Source organism: Microcebus murinus, chromosome 11 (assembly GCF_040939455.1).
Source record: "Microcebus murinus isolate Inina chromosome 11, M.murinus_Inina_mat1.0, whole genome shotgun sequence".
NCBI lineage: Eukaryota > Metazoa > Chordata > Mammalia > Primates > Cheirogaleidae > Microcebus > Microcebus murinus.
In genome coordinates, this window is record NC_134114.1 from 25,417,230 (window position 1) to 25,430,734 (window position 13,505).

Here is a 13,505-nt window from a genome sequence, read left to right on the forward strand (position 1 = left end):
CTTGGGCAATTCACCTGATCCAAAAAGACTTAGTTTCGTCAATGGGAAAATCATGATAATTACGTCAAGATAGCAGGATAGTTGAAGGAAAGCTTTGTAAAATATTAAGTGCTCTTCAGCTGTTAGCCATTCACATTATTTACAGATTGGCACTTTGATCTTAAAAATGTGAATGTTAGAACTGGAAATATTTATCCAGATGAAGAGAAAACTCAGACTTCACAAAGGTTAATTATTTATCCAAGACCAAACAGCTAGTCATGATAGAGCCAGGACTGATTGCAAAGCTCTTTACTTCCAATTCAGAGCTATTTGCTGGGCAGCCTCCAAACTCATATCATGGGCTTCCAACAAGACAGAAATATGAATGATCCTAAATTACTGTCCCAGCACTGCTGGCATGCCACTGTCATCAGCTCCAGCCAAGTCTGCAGGAAGAAGTTCCACCTTGGGCCCAGCACGCATCTTCTATAGTTCAGGGTGTACCTATCCAATTGCTAGATCACTCCAGCAGCTCTGGGACTGGAATAGCAAAAAGTGGTATTAATGACACTATTTCAGCTACAGATAAAGCAGGCAGAAGACAACAGGAACAGGGAGAGTTTTCAAGCCCTCATCTGCCATTGGCTAAATGAGTCATGTTTCCTGGAGTGACAATTGAGAGGGAAGAGTTATGCTGAGCCTGTGAAGATTCAGGGTGAAGACAATACTCAAGAAGACAATCCTCACTGAAAAGTACCAGAAAGCCAAACGATATGGATGGTCCCCATTCCCAGCACCCTGGGCAAGTTGAATGAAGCAATGCGATTTTGTGAAATAAACCTGTGTTTGGAGTAAGACATCTTTGGATTCAGAAACCAAGTCTTTGACTTACTATCTCTGGTTGTTATTTGCACACCTCCAAAACATCTGGCTCTGTCCTCCAGGCACATGGTAGAGCTATACTTCCTGGTCCACCTGTGGATAGGTGGAGCCCTGTGACTAATCCCAGCCAATAGATAATAAGAAGAAGGGATGTATGTCACTTCTAAATCATGCATTTACTGCTGGTACGACACTCTCCAGAGATGTCTTTTCATCTGGTACAGCAATATTTATGATGGTTGCTGCTCTGCAGCCTGGATCTCTGAGTATCAAGATAATAAACAGAACCCTTCTGCTGACTCCTTGTGAACATGTGACACAAGCAAGAAATAGACTGTTGCGTTTTAAAATTACTGGGATTTGGAGATTTATTATTATAGCATAATCTAACCTATCCAAACCGATACATTACCAATATAATTTTTGATAAATTACTTAGCTTTCTCTAAGCATAAGTTTCTGATATTAAAAATAGGGATACACACTTTTCCAGGGTTGTGAAGATTATCAGTAATTTATATAAAGCACCTCACAGCTCCCAGTACACATTTGGCACTCAAGCAACGTCAACTATTACTATTATAAAAATAGTCAAGGAGAAAAGCAGGTGGAAGCAGGATATCTTTAAGCAAATATATAGTTTGGAAACTGCACTCAGCCAGTCACCTAGAGCCAGATCTGCTAGCTCGAGGAAAGCCCCTGAATGTCTCTAGTCACTCGTTTATCCCTTCATTCCACCAATACACAGTGAGTACCGACTCTGTGACATCCCTGTTCTAAGCACTGAAAATACAATACAAAACTCAGTCTGGCTCTCCCCAGGACATTACCTATATGATTGAACGCATTTGAATGTCTCTCCCTCAGAGAGAACAAAAGGCTTGGAATTTGATCCCTTGCATTTTAAGGACTTTTTATTCCTTGGAAAAATTTTTGCGTATATTAGCAGATTTAATTCCCACTGCACTCTTATAAATAGGAGGGGAAGTTATTGCTATATAAATTGACAGGTGGCAAAACTACGGCTAGAAAAAAATTTATTTTTGTTTTTATTAACATCCAGCTAATAAAATTTGTTTTTATTAGCATCCAGTGGCATTGCCAGATCCAAAATCTGCACACGCAGATTCTTGCTTCAGGGTTGTTTGGGTTATTTTTTGTTTTTTTTTACTAATCCCATGTAGACAATAAAGAACTAGATCTCTTAATCACCATTCTGCCTAAGAGATACTCCTGGATAACACCTATATGAAAATGCTCTAGGTGAAAGACGTAAGAACACAGTTGTTCTGTGATTATAGCAACATGAACAGGATACTATACAGAAGTGCCCCATACCAAATTCTACCAGCAGATCAAATTTCAGAAAGTTCCTACTTCACAACTCTCTGTGTGAAAAGATGCTTAACCCCACATCTAATGTAAGCATTTTTAATAGATTGGCACAGTATGTAATAAGAAAAGACCAAAACAAATAGTACCTGGCTCCCTGATGTCTTTTATTTGAATAAATCTTTCTAGAAAACTGGGTTATACCTAATTTCTCATCAACAAATAAGTATTTCACTCTCAACCCATGCCTTGAAATCCAAATCAGGGACCAGTTCAAATGTCATCTCTTTATTAAAAACTTCCTTGATTGCCCTATCAAAAGTGATCACGGATCATCTTTTGTTTATATCTTTTTTTTTTTTAATGTTGAATCATGCATCTTTATTTGTTCTTCCTTTGCTCTCCACAGTTATAAATGCGTTTCCCTCTTGCACATGAAGAATATTTCCAGTGGGTTTTTGTGACATACTTTCAGCAATGCTCATCTGTAAACCCTTCTCCCTTAATTACTTCTTGGTAAGTAAAGTTAATCTTCCAATAGGAAGAAGTGGAGTACATTGTCATTTAAGCACCATTTATCCAGCCTTCTTACTTACAAAGAAAGCTATGGAGCCATCTTATACATTTGGAATTCCTTAAAGAGAGTGGCTTTCTATTAAAATGTACTTCTATATATACTATCTGTGAAGAATTCATGGAAGCATGAATCACCTTATAAGAAGCTAAAAATGTACCAAAATGCAGGTAACTATGGGTGATCTATATCGAATGTACTATATCCTCCAAATCGAGAGCATACAATGGCATAAACTGTATTACAACTCAGCTAAATCTGAAATCTTGTTTCAAATCACTGTTTGGTATTAAGTCTCAGAAGACATGTTATAGAACCACATGAGTAATTTGTTTGGCAGGTGGCCAAGGCACGCCAATTACAGAACTTTGATTGCCAAATGCTCCAAGTGGTCCTCCAGAGACTGTTACATTCTGTTAAGTACTTAAGGAAGGACACTATTAAGAGACACTTTTAAGTACAAAAACAGGTCAACTTACAATGTGTACTGAGATACATGCTTGATTTTTATCTTGTAATCTATAGACAATGAATTAGAATAAAAGTGAAATGAATTTCCAACACCTTTTCAAAAGGAAAACCTAATAACAAAGTAGAAATAAAGTTAAAAACGATAATGATCAGATGAAATAATTGAGATGAAGCTTGTCTGTCCGAAAGAGACGGGACTGGGCAAGTGGTCAAAAAGAAGCACGGTATGCCTGTAACTTTGTATGAAAAATAATGTTCAGTTCTATGTTGCCAAACTTAATTTTCATTTTGCTATAAAAATCCTCTACTTCTAATTATTTACCAAATGCTTTACTAAAACTCCGCTTTTGGCCTTTGTTTTGGGATCTGTTACTTGTGTTACCACCGCCTAACCACTGTCCCCTGAAGCCTCGACTGCCGTCCCGGTGTCCCCTGAAGTTTCTGCTTCCTTCTCACTGTCGCCTGAAGGCTCCATATCCTTGCCGTGGTCCTTCCAGCTCTGGTTGCTCCGTGGCCACAGAGAGCTGCGAGCGTCGCAAATCATGCCATTTCTCCTGCATTTCTGTTACTGATGCAGTGGGTACATCAAAGCAAACACCCAGCTTTCCTTTGAGAAAGACCATTCCCTTCACTTTGGAATCAACATCCTCGCCCAGTTGCTCTTTAAGTTCTTTCCAAGCATAACTAATGTTTGGCATTTCAATTGAGCACCGCAAGATCATGGTCACAAAACCCGCAGCTGAGTTGATCAAGGAGCGCTGGTCTACGGACGTGGCACCTGAAATATGAGCCGATGCTGCTGCCAGGGCTTCCACAGCTCCCTTCTCCTCTATCAGCTTCTGGGCTGACTCCTTGAAGTGACCAATGGCAGTGGGAAGCACAGAATCCAAAAACCTGCTGGAAGTTTTTATTATTTCTGTTGCAGAAGGGACACCTATTCGTTTAAACTTAGTTCCCACTTTTTGTTCCACTTGTACTAATTGATATTCTTCCTTGTGCTGATAAAAGCAGATGCAAACCCCTGTCCTTCCAGCTCTACCTGTCCGCCCAGAACAATGAATGTAGGACTCTACATCCTTTGGTGGACAGCTTTGTACAACCAAATCAACTTCAGGGATGTCTAAGCCACGCGCAGCAACATCGGTTGCCACCAAAACTCCAAAAGCAACATTTCTGAAACCTTTCAGGGTGATTTCCCTTTGCCTCTGTGGAATGTCTCCATGTAATGACAGCCCATTCTGCGTTATAGCCGAATTCTGTGACAGCTCCTGAGCTTCCTTCTTGGTTTCGCAGAAGACAATAGCGCGTCCTTGATGACCACTATACACTCGGATCACATCCCCAATCACTGCTGCCCTCTGACTCCAGTGGCACTTGATAGCCGGATGCTCCACACTTATTGCCGTTTTCTGTGTCTTTTTACCAATCAGGTCCACCTGTTCATATGTAGGTTTCATGTATTTCTTAGCAACATTAAATACCCACTGAGGGCAAGCTGCAGAAAAAAAGCAATGTTTGGGGATTGTCTTCAGAATCTTTTTTATATGCAACACATAAAATCTCTTCCACTTGTTCAGCAAAACCCATATCCAACATCTATCTGATCAACTTCATCCAGGACAACATGCTTAAGTTTGGTGAAATCTAGCTTGCCGTTCTGTATATGGTCTCTGATACGACCTGGTGTCCCAACCAGGATATCAATGCCATTCCGCATGCGGTCAATTTGACCTCCATAGGGTGTTCCACCGTAAAAACAGGCCACTGCCAACTTTTTTGTGATGTCACTAAAGTCTTTGCTTACTTGATTTGCCAACTCTCCTGTAGGTGCAAGAACTAGTACCTTAGGGGAACGACCTGTTTTCCTGTCTTGCAGTTCTCCCTGAAGTTTCTCAATCAAAGGGATGGCAAAGGAGAATGTCTTCCCAGTTCCTGTCCGTGCCTGTGACACTAAGTCCTTCCCATTGTAGACATGATAGAAAGTCTTTGCTTGTATGGGAAACAGGAAGGTCACCCCTTGGCCCTTGAGAAGCTTAATAGTCTCTTCAGATATGGGAAAATTAGAGAAAGCTCCTTCTTTTTGTTCCACAGGTATTTCCTGCTCTATCTCACTGTTACTTTCTTCACTGGCAGTTTCAATGGAGTTAGAGTCAGATTCAGAATGAGAGAATCCATTCTTCAGTTCTGGGCTCTTCTCCCCTATTTCTCCATTCACTTCCTTTTCTTTCTTCATCCTCTTGGGCTTAGAAGCACCTATTTCTTCTTCAGAAGGCTCCTCACTGATTATATTTTTGGTTTTAGGAGAAGAAACTTTCTTTTCCAAGGGTTCCTTTTTCTTTTTCACACTTTTGATTTTAGGAGAAACCGTGTCATCTTGAGTCCGTGTCATCTTGGCTCCTCTTTCTTTTTTGCCTTTTTGGATTTAGGAGAGTTCATGTCAACCTCAGAAGGACCTGCTTTCTTTTTAAGTTGTTTAGCTTTGGGGGAAATAATTTCTTCCTCTTCTGCTGCCTCTTCAGTCTTACTCGATTTTGGTTTCTCTTTTATATTTTTCTTCTCAGCTTGCTTCCGAGGCATCTCTACTTTTTTCACGGTTGTGTCGGATTCCAAACCGGCGTCACTACGGAGTTTTCCCGGTATTATTCAGCACAAGGCGCTCGGGCCGACTGGTCTCCTCAACCACGTGGAGAGGAAGAGCTGTTTATATCTTAATATTGCACAGACTGTATCCTGAGGTCACACACGGCAGGGAAACAGCCAGATTGCTGGGGCTCCACATAGGGACATGTTAAAAAGTAAAATGAGAAATACAAATTGAGGCAAATTATGAAGGTTTCTAAATTCTAGACTAAAACGTTAGATTTTCCCCTGTAAGCAAGTGCAGCTGCTGGGAAACTGGAGTATTTACAAAATGCAATTATAGTCATATGATCAGTTGTGCTACTGAAGGAAAAGGAAAAGGTGGAGTAGAAATCAAGGTGTGCATAATGTGAGATGATAATCTAAACAATTATTTTTGTCTTGGATATGTTTTTAGATTTATATTTGACTTGCTTCAAATTCAATAAAGAAGCTCCATAAGAGGTAAATACCTGATTCGTTAAGCCTTGGGAAATTGTCTTTGCAGCACGATGAGCTGTGAAATCTTGGAAGAATTCTCCTAGACCAGGGGTGGGGGACCTTTTCATGTTAGAAGGCCACATTAATTTAGCTATAATCAAATAAGGCTGCATTCAAGAAACATCAATTAGATATAATTATAAATGTATAGTATTTTCTAAAAATCTAACTACTGTAGACTTATTAATTTCAAAAAATGAAAACCATTTGTTAATTTTAAAGTTAACTAACCTTTTAATGAGCTTGTTGTTTCTGCTTTCTGTTGGAAAGAATGTGAATATTTGATTGCAGCATGTAGATCTATAGTTTCAGTTGATCCTCTAGATGGGTAGCAGTCATTTGTGACCTTAAGGGCGTCTTGATTGGGGTTAGGTAGGACAAAGTAGATTCACAGCAATAAGTAGTTGAAAAACAAGAAAACTTCTCTGGGGCATGTTGCTGAAGGCATGAGTATTCCACTGCATTTTTCCATATTTCAATCGAATCTTTCTGAACATCAAACAATGACTTTAAAATGTCATTTACTGAGAACTCAATGAATTCCATCTGTAGTTCTTTAGGTGCCTTGGTGATATCAATTAGGTAAGACCGAAATGCTAATTTGAGTGTGATGTCATGATTTGCAAAGTCAGTGAGCTTTTCATTGTATTCTCCAATTAATAGGCTGATAACATCTGTGTATTCTTCAAATAATTCGCATATATCATCCTGCTCATCAATGACCTTTACTAACTAGGGAAAATGTTCATCCAAAATTTCCTTTTGAAAAAGTGTTTTGAAAAAAGATAGCTGTTTTTGAAATGCATGGATTTTTGGGCACATATCATATATAGACTTAGTTTTACCTTGCAAAGAAATATTCAAATCATTTTGATTTGACATAATGTTACAGAAAAATGCTGCATTCCTATAGAAATATTCTTTCAATAATTCATATTGCTGATTCTGTTTTTCATAAAATTTAACTATCTGTTCTCACAGAGACAAAATTTTGGCTAACACCCGCCCCTGTGATAGCCAACACACTTCAGAATAATAAAACAAATCCACACTGAATACCTCATTGTTCAACTTTAGTATGTTACAAAACTGATGATGCTGTGTTGCATTTGTACACATATAATAATACTTATAATTTATTGCAAAATGTCACTTAAAACAGTAGCTTTAGCACAGAGATTTTGCTGATGCAAGATACAATGAAAAGAAAAGATATTTTGAGTAGTGGAATTGAGGGAAGATGGAGGACGACAAAAACTGTCAGCTATAGTGTCTGTGCAAGAAAGACAGATTTTAGAAGACATTAAAAAAATAATCAGGCAGACAAACACAGATGGGATGAGGATCAGAAGGAAGGGTACCTAAGACTACAGGAGACTCCATGGGAAGAAGTTGTGGAGGAGAACTGGAAGGAGAAAGGCCCCCAAGAGGGTTGGAGACCAGCAACAAGGGTAGGTGGAACAGTTAAATGTCCCCTCCCTTGCATTTTGGACTGCTGGTGGGCTCCTGAGTGGTTGGAAAGACCAGCCCATACCAGCCCAGAGACTGCTGCCACCAGTGAGCGGTGAGCCTCTTGCTAACAGGGCACCAGGCTCCCAGTTTCCTCAGAGCACTTCCCAGCCCATAGACCTGAGCCAATCAGCAGGTTCCATATTGCTTCATTCTCCCCTTCTCCTACCCTACCCTTGGCTGCCAAGAGAGACAATTTAGCTGCCACCTGGAGGCATCTGCAGGGAATGGAGCCTTTCCTTTTGAGGCCCTGGAGTGGACTGAGGGGTACTCAGACTGAGCTCCCTACTCACCAGCCCTCTCAGATGCCACTTACTTGGTGACTCCAGGAGAGCAGGGCAAATCCCCAGGAAGATAGACATCAATCCAGCTTTGGCACCCTGTGGGTGACTGGGTCACCTGGCAGGGTCAGGGATTGAACTTCAGAGTCCAGAGGACAGTTCTGCAGACCAGATCCCATACACGCAGGTCTCTATCACATTGCCTCAGGGCACAGAAGAAATATTTGTGAACGAGCCTACTGAGGTGTGTGTGCTTTCAGGGGCAGATCAGCATGCTTGAGGGGCAAACCTCCTTCCACAGGAGGGCTGTGCACTCAGCTCAGGCTGCAATCCTGGGCAGGACCCTCCCAGCCCACATCACAAACAGGGGAGATCCACTGGCTGGAGGTCCTGCCTGCTGGCAGAGACCAGGGAGAAACCATGGAATAGGGGAGGGTGGAAAGGAGCGAGGCCTGCTCCAGACTGCAGGTCTCAGATAGCCCCTTCCCCACTCACCGACTTTTCAGCTGAGGGGGCCATGTCAGCTGCTCCCTGACAACTTTGCCCAGAAGCAGAGAATAGAACTTTAACCCCTGCTGACAGCATTTGTGGTGCTTGAGGGCAGGCTCACCCAACCCAGCTCCACCTAGACTCACTCCCACACCTGCTCCTGCTGAGGTAGAGAATAAGGACACACCTGGAAGTCCCAGTGCACTAGAGTGCCACCACCTGAGGCACTAACGTGCCTCTCCAGAGGAATAAAAGCTGGTTACAGGTCCCCAAAACAACACTGCAGCCTGCTCCTCCCAGCAAGTGCCACCTACTGATAGGCAGGTCATTCTGCACACCCTTTAAGTGCATCTACTGACTCATCATACAAGATGTGGTCAATTCTCACTCACAAACACCACCTACTGGCTCAGAGACTAAACAAGGTGTGTCATTATTCAAATGAAAATCTAAAGGTAAGAAGCAACAGCTGATCCAGATGGGAAGCTGGAATCAGTGAAAGAAATCTGGAAGTAAGAAGAATCAGCACAATTCACTATTGCATGGTCATGGAAACTACCCAAGTGCCCATCAATTCATGAATGGATAACTAAAATGTGGTATATACTCACAATGGAATATTACTCAATCCTAAGAAATGATAGTGAACTAGCACCGTTTATGCTATAGTGGATTAAGCTTAAGCCTGTAATACAAAGCCAGACGACACAAGACCTAGAAAACGGGCTACACATCTACTCGCCATCAAATTGGTACTGACAGACTAAAACTAAGGTGTTCAAATAATTGTAGTGTTCAACAGGGATCTGGGTGGGGGAGACCCACATCTTAAGGATGTGATGAGCATTGTAGGGGGGAAAGGATTACCTCTATCCCTTTTTAGGGAGTGGCAAAGAAACACACTGTAACCAAAATGTCTAAAAAAAAAAAAATTGTTAATGGGAGGTGAACAGGTGGAAGAGGGGAGAAGGGGAAGGGCACTTTCATGGTGGGTGCAGGGCGCACCACTTGAAGACTGGACACGCTTGAAGCTCTGGCAGAGCGGGGTGGGGAGGGGGGCAGGGGCAAGTTATGTAACCCTAACAATATTTGTACCCACAGAATTTGGGAAAAAATAAATAAATAAAAATTAAAAAAAAAAAGACCCTCATGTGACAGGTGTCCCTCCTAGAGACAGGTGTCTTGCCCTATATGCAGAGGAAAGGAATGAAGACACAACAATGACAAGAAGAATCTACACAAACAGGCCTTGCTAAGTTCCCCCAGATCATGCCCTTCATTTCCTCCAGCCACACCCCTGCATAAAAATGCACAATTTTCCCTGGGTCTTTGAGTTGTCATTTCTGAAGGCTCCCATGTCACATAAAACTTTGGTTAAATAAATTTGTCATGCTTTGCTCTTAAAAAAAAAAAGAAGAAGAAGAAGAAGAAGAAGAAGAATCAAATGGAAAGCATACCCCCAAAGGGGATCAATCACCCCATCCTAGAGGGTGAAGAAGAAAATACACAAGGGTTTAGATAAGCTATTTGAAGATATAATAGAGCACTAGTTCTCAGGCCTTGCTAAAAATCTAGAAGTCCAGGTACAAGAAGCTCAAATGACTCCTAGAAGATTCAATGCAAACAGGAAGACATCATGACACAGTCATCAGACTGACCAAAATAACCACCAAAGATGCCTTCCTATAAGCTGTAAGGTGAAAGAAGCAGGTAAGAGAAAGAGGGTCACTGTACAATGGTGAAGGGTACAATTCAACAAGAAGACATAACAATTATAAATATTTATGTACCTAACTCAGGTGCACCCAGATTCATAAAGCAAATCCTACTTGATCTAAACAAAATGATAAACAGCAACATTATAATAGCTGGATATTTCAACATTCCTCTGACAGAACAGGACGGATCCTACAAACAGAAAATAACCAAAGAAACAATGGATTTAAACAGAACTCTAGAACAAATGGGTCTGATTGACATTTACAGAACATCTTCCCAAAACCACTGACTATACATTTTTCTCATTAGCTCATGGGACATTCTCTAAGATTGACCATATCCTAGGCCACAAAGCATGTCTCAACAAATTTTAAAAAATAGAAATTATATCATGCATCTTCTCAGATCACAACAGAACAAAATTAGAAATCATCTCGAATAGAAACTCTCATCTTTACACAAAGTCATGGAAACTAAACAACCTTCTGGTGAACGATCATTGTGTTAAGGAGAAAATAAAGATGGAAATCAAAAGATTCATTGAACTAAATGATAAAGAAGACATAAGTTATCAAAATCTGTGGGACACAGCTAAAGCAGTCCTGAGACAAAAATTTATATCCATAAATGTCTATATCCAAAAGACAGAAAGATCACAAATAAACAATCTAATGAATTGTCTCAAAGAACTGGAAAAGAATGAGAAAACCAACTCCCAACCCAGCAGAAGAAAAGAAATAACAAAGATCAGAGCAGAACTAAATGAAACTGATAACAAAAAAAAACTATGCAGAAGATTAATAAAACAAAAAGTTGGTTATTTGAAAAAATAAAATTCACACACCTCTGGCTAAATTAATGAGAAGTAGAAAAGAAAGAACTCTAATAAGTGCCATCAAGAATGAAAAAAGATAAATTACAACTAATGCCACAGAAATGCAAAATAGTGTTTATGAATGCTATGAAACCCTAAATGCACACAAACTGGAAAATGTGGAGGAAATGGACAAAGTCTTAGAAACACACAGCCTCCATAGGCTCAATCATAAAGAAATAGAATTGCTGAACAGACCAATATCAAGTACTAAAATAGAAACAGCAATAAAAATCTTCCTAAAAGGAAAAGTCCCAGACCAGATGGTTTGACACCCAAATTTTACCATACCTACAAAGAAGAACTGGTGCCTAGCCTGCAGAAATTATTCTACAACATCGAGAAGGAAGGAATCCTTCCCAACAAATTTAATTAAGCCAACATCACCCTGATACCAAAACCAGGAAAGGACCCAACAAAAAAAATTAAACTACGAACCAATATCCTTTATGAATATAGATGCAGAAATTCTCAACAAAATCCTAGCAATCCAAATTCAGGTGTTTATCAAAAATATAATCCATTGCAACCAAATGGGTTTCATCCCAGAGATTCAGGGATGGTTCAACATATGCAAATCTATAAATGTAATTCACCACATAAATAGAAGCAAAAACAAAGACCGTATGATCCTCTCAATAGATGCAGAAAAAGCATTCAACAAAATTCAACACCCTTTTATGATAAGAACGCTTAACAAAATAGGCATAGAAAAGGACTTATCTAAAAATGATACAAGCCAAATATGACAAACCCACAGCCCACATCATACTGAATGGGGAAAAATTGAAAGCATTCCCACTTATAACTGGAACCAGATGAGGATGCCCTTTATCAATGCTCCTATTCAACATAGTGCTGGAAGTCCCAGCGAGAGCAATTAAACAAGAGAAAGAAATCAAGGGCATCCAAATGGGGGTAGAAGAGATCAAACTATCACTCTTTGCTGATGATATAATCTTATATCTAGAAAACCCCAAAGATTCTGCACTGAGATTACTAGAATTAGTAAACAAATTCAGCAAAGTCTCAGGTTACAAAATCAATGTATAGAAATCAGTAGCATTCCTATATGCCAACAACAGTCAAACTGAGAGCCAAATCAAAGACTCAATGCCCTTCACAACAGCAACAAAGAATGTGAAATACCTGAGAATATATTTAACTGAGGATGTAAAAGACCTCTACAGGTAGAACTATGAAACACTGAGGAAGGAAATAGCAGAGGATATAAACATGTGGAAAACCATACCATGCTCATGGGTCAGCAGAATAAACATTGTTAAAATGTCTGTAGTACCCAAAGTGATCTACAGATTTAATGCAATCCCTATAAAATACTAATTCATTTTTCACAGATATAGAAAAAATAATTCTATGCTTTATATGGAACCAGAGAAGATCTCATATAGGGAAAGCAATGTTAAGCAAAACGAAAAAATTGGGGGCCGGGTGAGGTGGCTCATGCCTGTAATCCTAGCACTCTGGGAGGCCGAGGCAAGAGGATTGCTCGAGGTCAGCAATCCTGAGGATTGCTTCAGTCAGGATTGCTGAAACCAGCCTGAGCAAGAGCGAGACCCCGTCTCTACTATAAAAATAGAAAGAAATTAATGGGCCAACTAACATATATAGAAAAACTTAGCTGGGCATGGTGGTGCATGCCTGTAGTCCCAGCTACTTGCGAGGCTGAGGCAGCAGGATTCCTTAAGCCCAGGAGATTGAGGTTGCTGTGTGTTAGGCTGACAGCACAGCACTCACTCTAGCCTGGGCAACAAAACGAGACTCTGTCTCAAAAAAAAAAAAAAAGAAAAAGAAAAGAAAAGAAAAAATTGGGAGGCATCAATTTACCAGACTTCAAGCTATATATACTACAAGGCTACAGTAACTAAAACAGCATGCAATTGGCACAAGAACAGAGACACAGACCAATGGAACAGAACTAAAAACCCAGTTACAAAACCCATTCTCATATAACCATTTAATCTTTGACAAAGCAGACAAAAGCATACACTGGGGAAAAGAATCCTTATTCGATAAATGGTGCTGGGACAACTGGATAGCCACATGTAGAAGACTGAAATAGGATCCGCACCTTTCATCTCTCACAAAAATCAACTCATGCTGGGGAACAGACTTAAACCTAAGGCGTGAAACTATAAGAATTCTAGAAGAAAATGTTGGAAATACTCTTCTAGACATTGGCCTAGGGAAATAATGTATGAAGAAGACCTCAAAGGCAATCACAGCAAAAACAAAAATAAATGGGACCTGA

At 40.1% G+C, this 13,505-nt stretch overlaps 1 pseudogene; it reads right to left on the reverse strand.

The window, feature by feature from the left end:
• Positions 1 to 3,555: 3,555 nt before the first annotated feature.
• On the reverse strand, positions 3,556 to 5,833 carry LOC105856602 (nucleolar RNA helicase 2 pseudogene; annotated as a pseudogene).
• Positions 5,834 to 13,505: the final 7,672 nt, after the last annotated feature.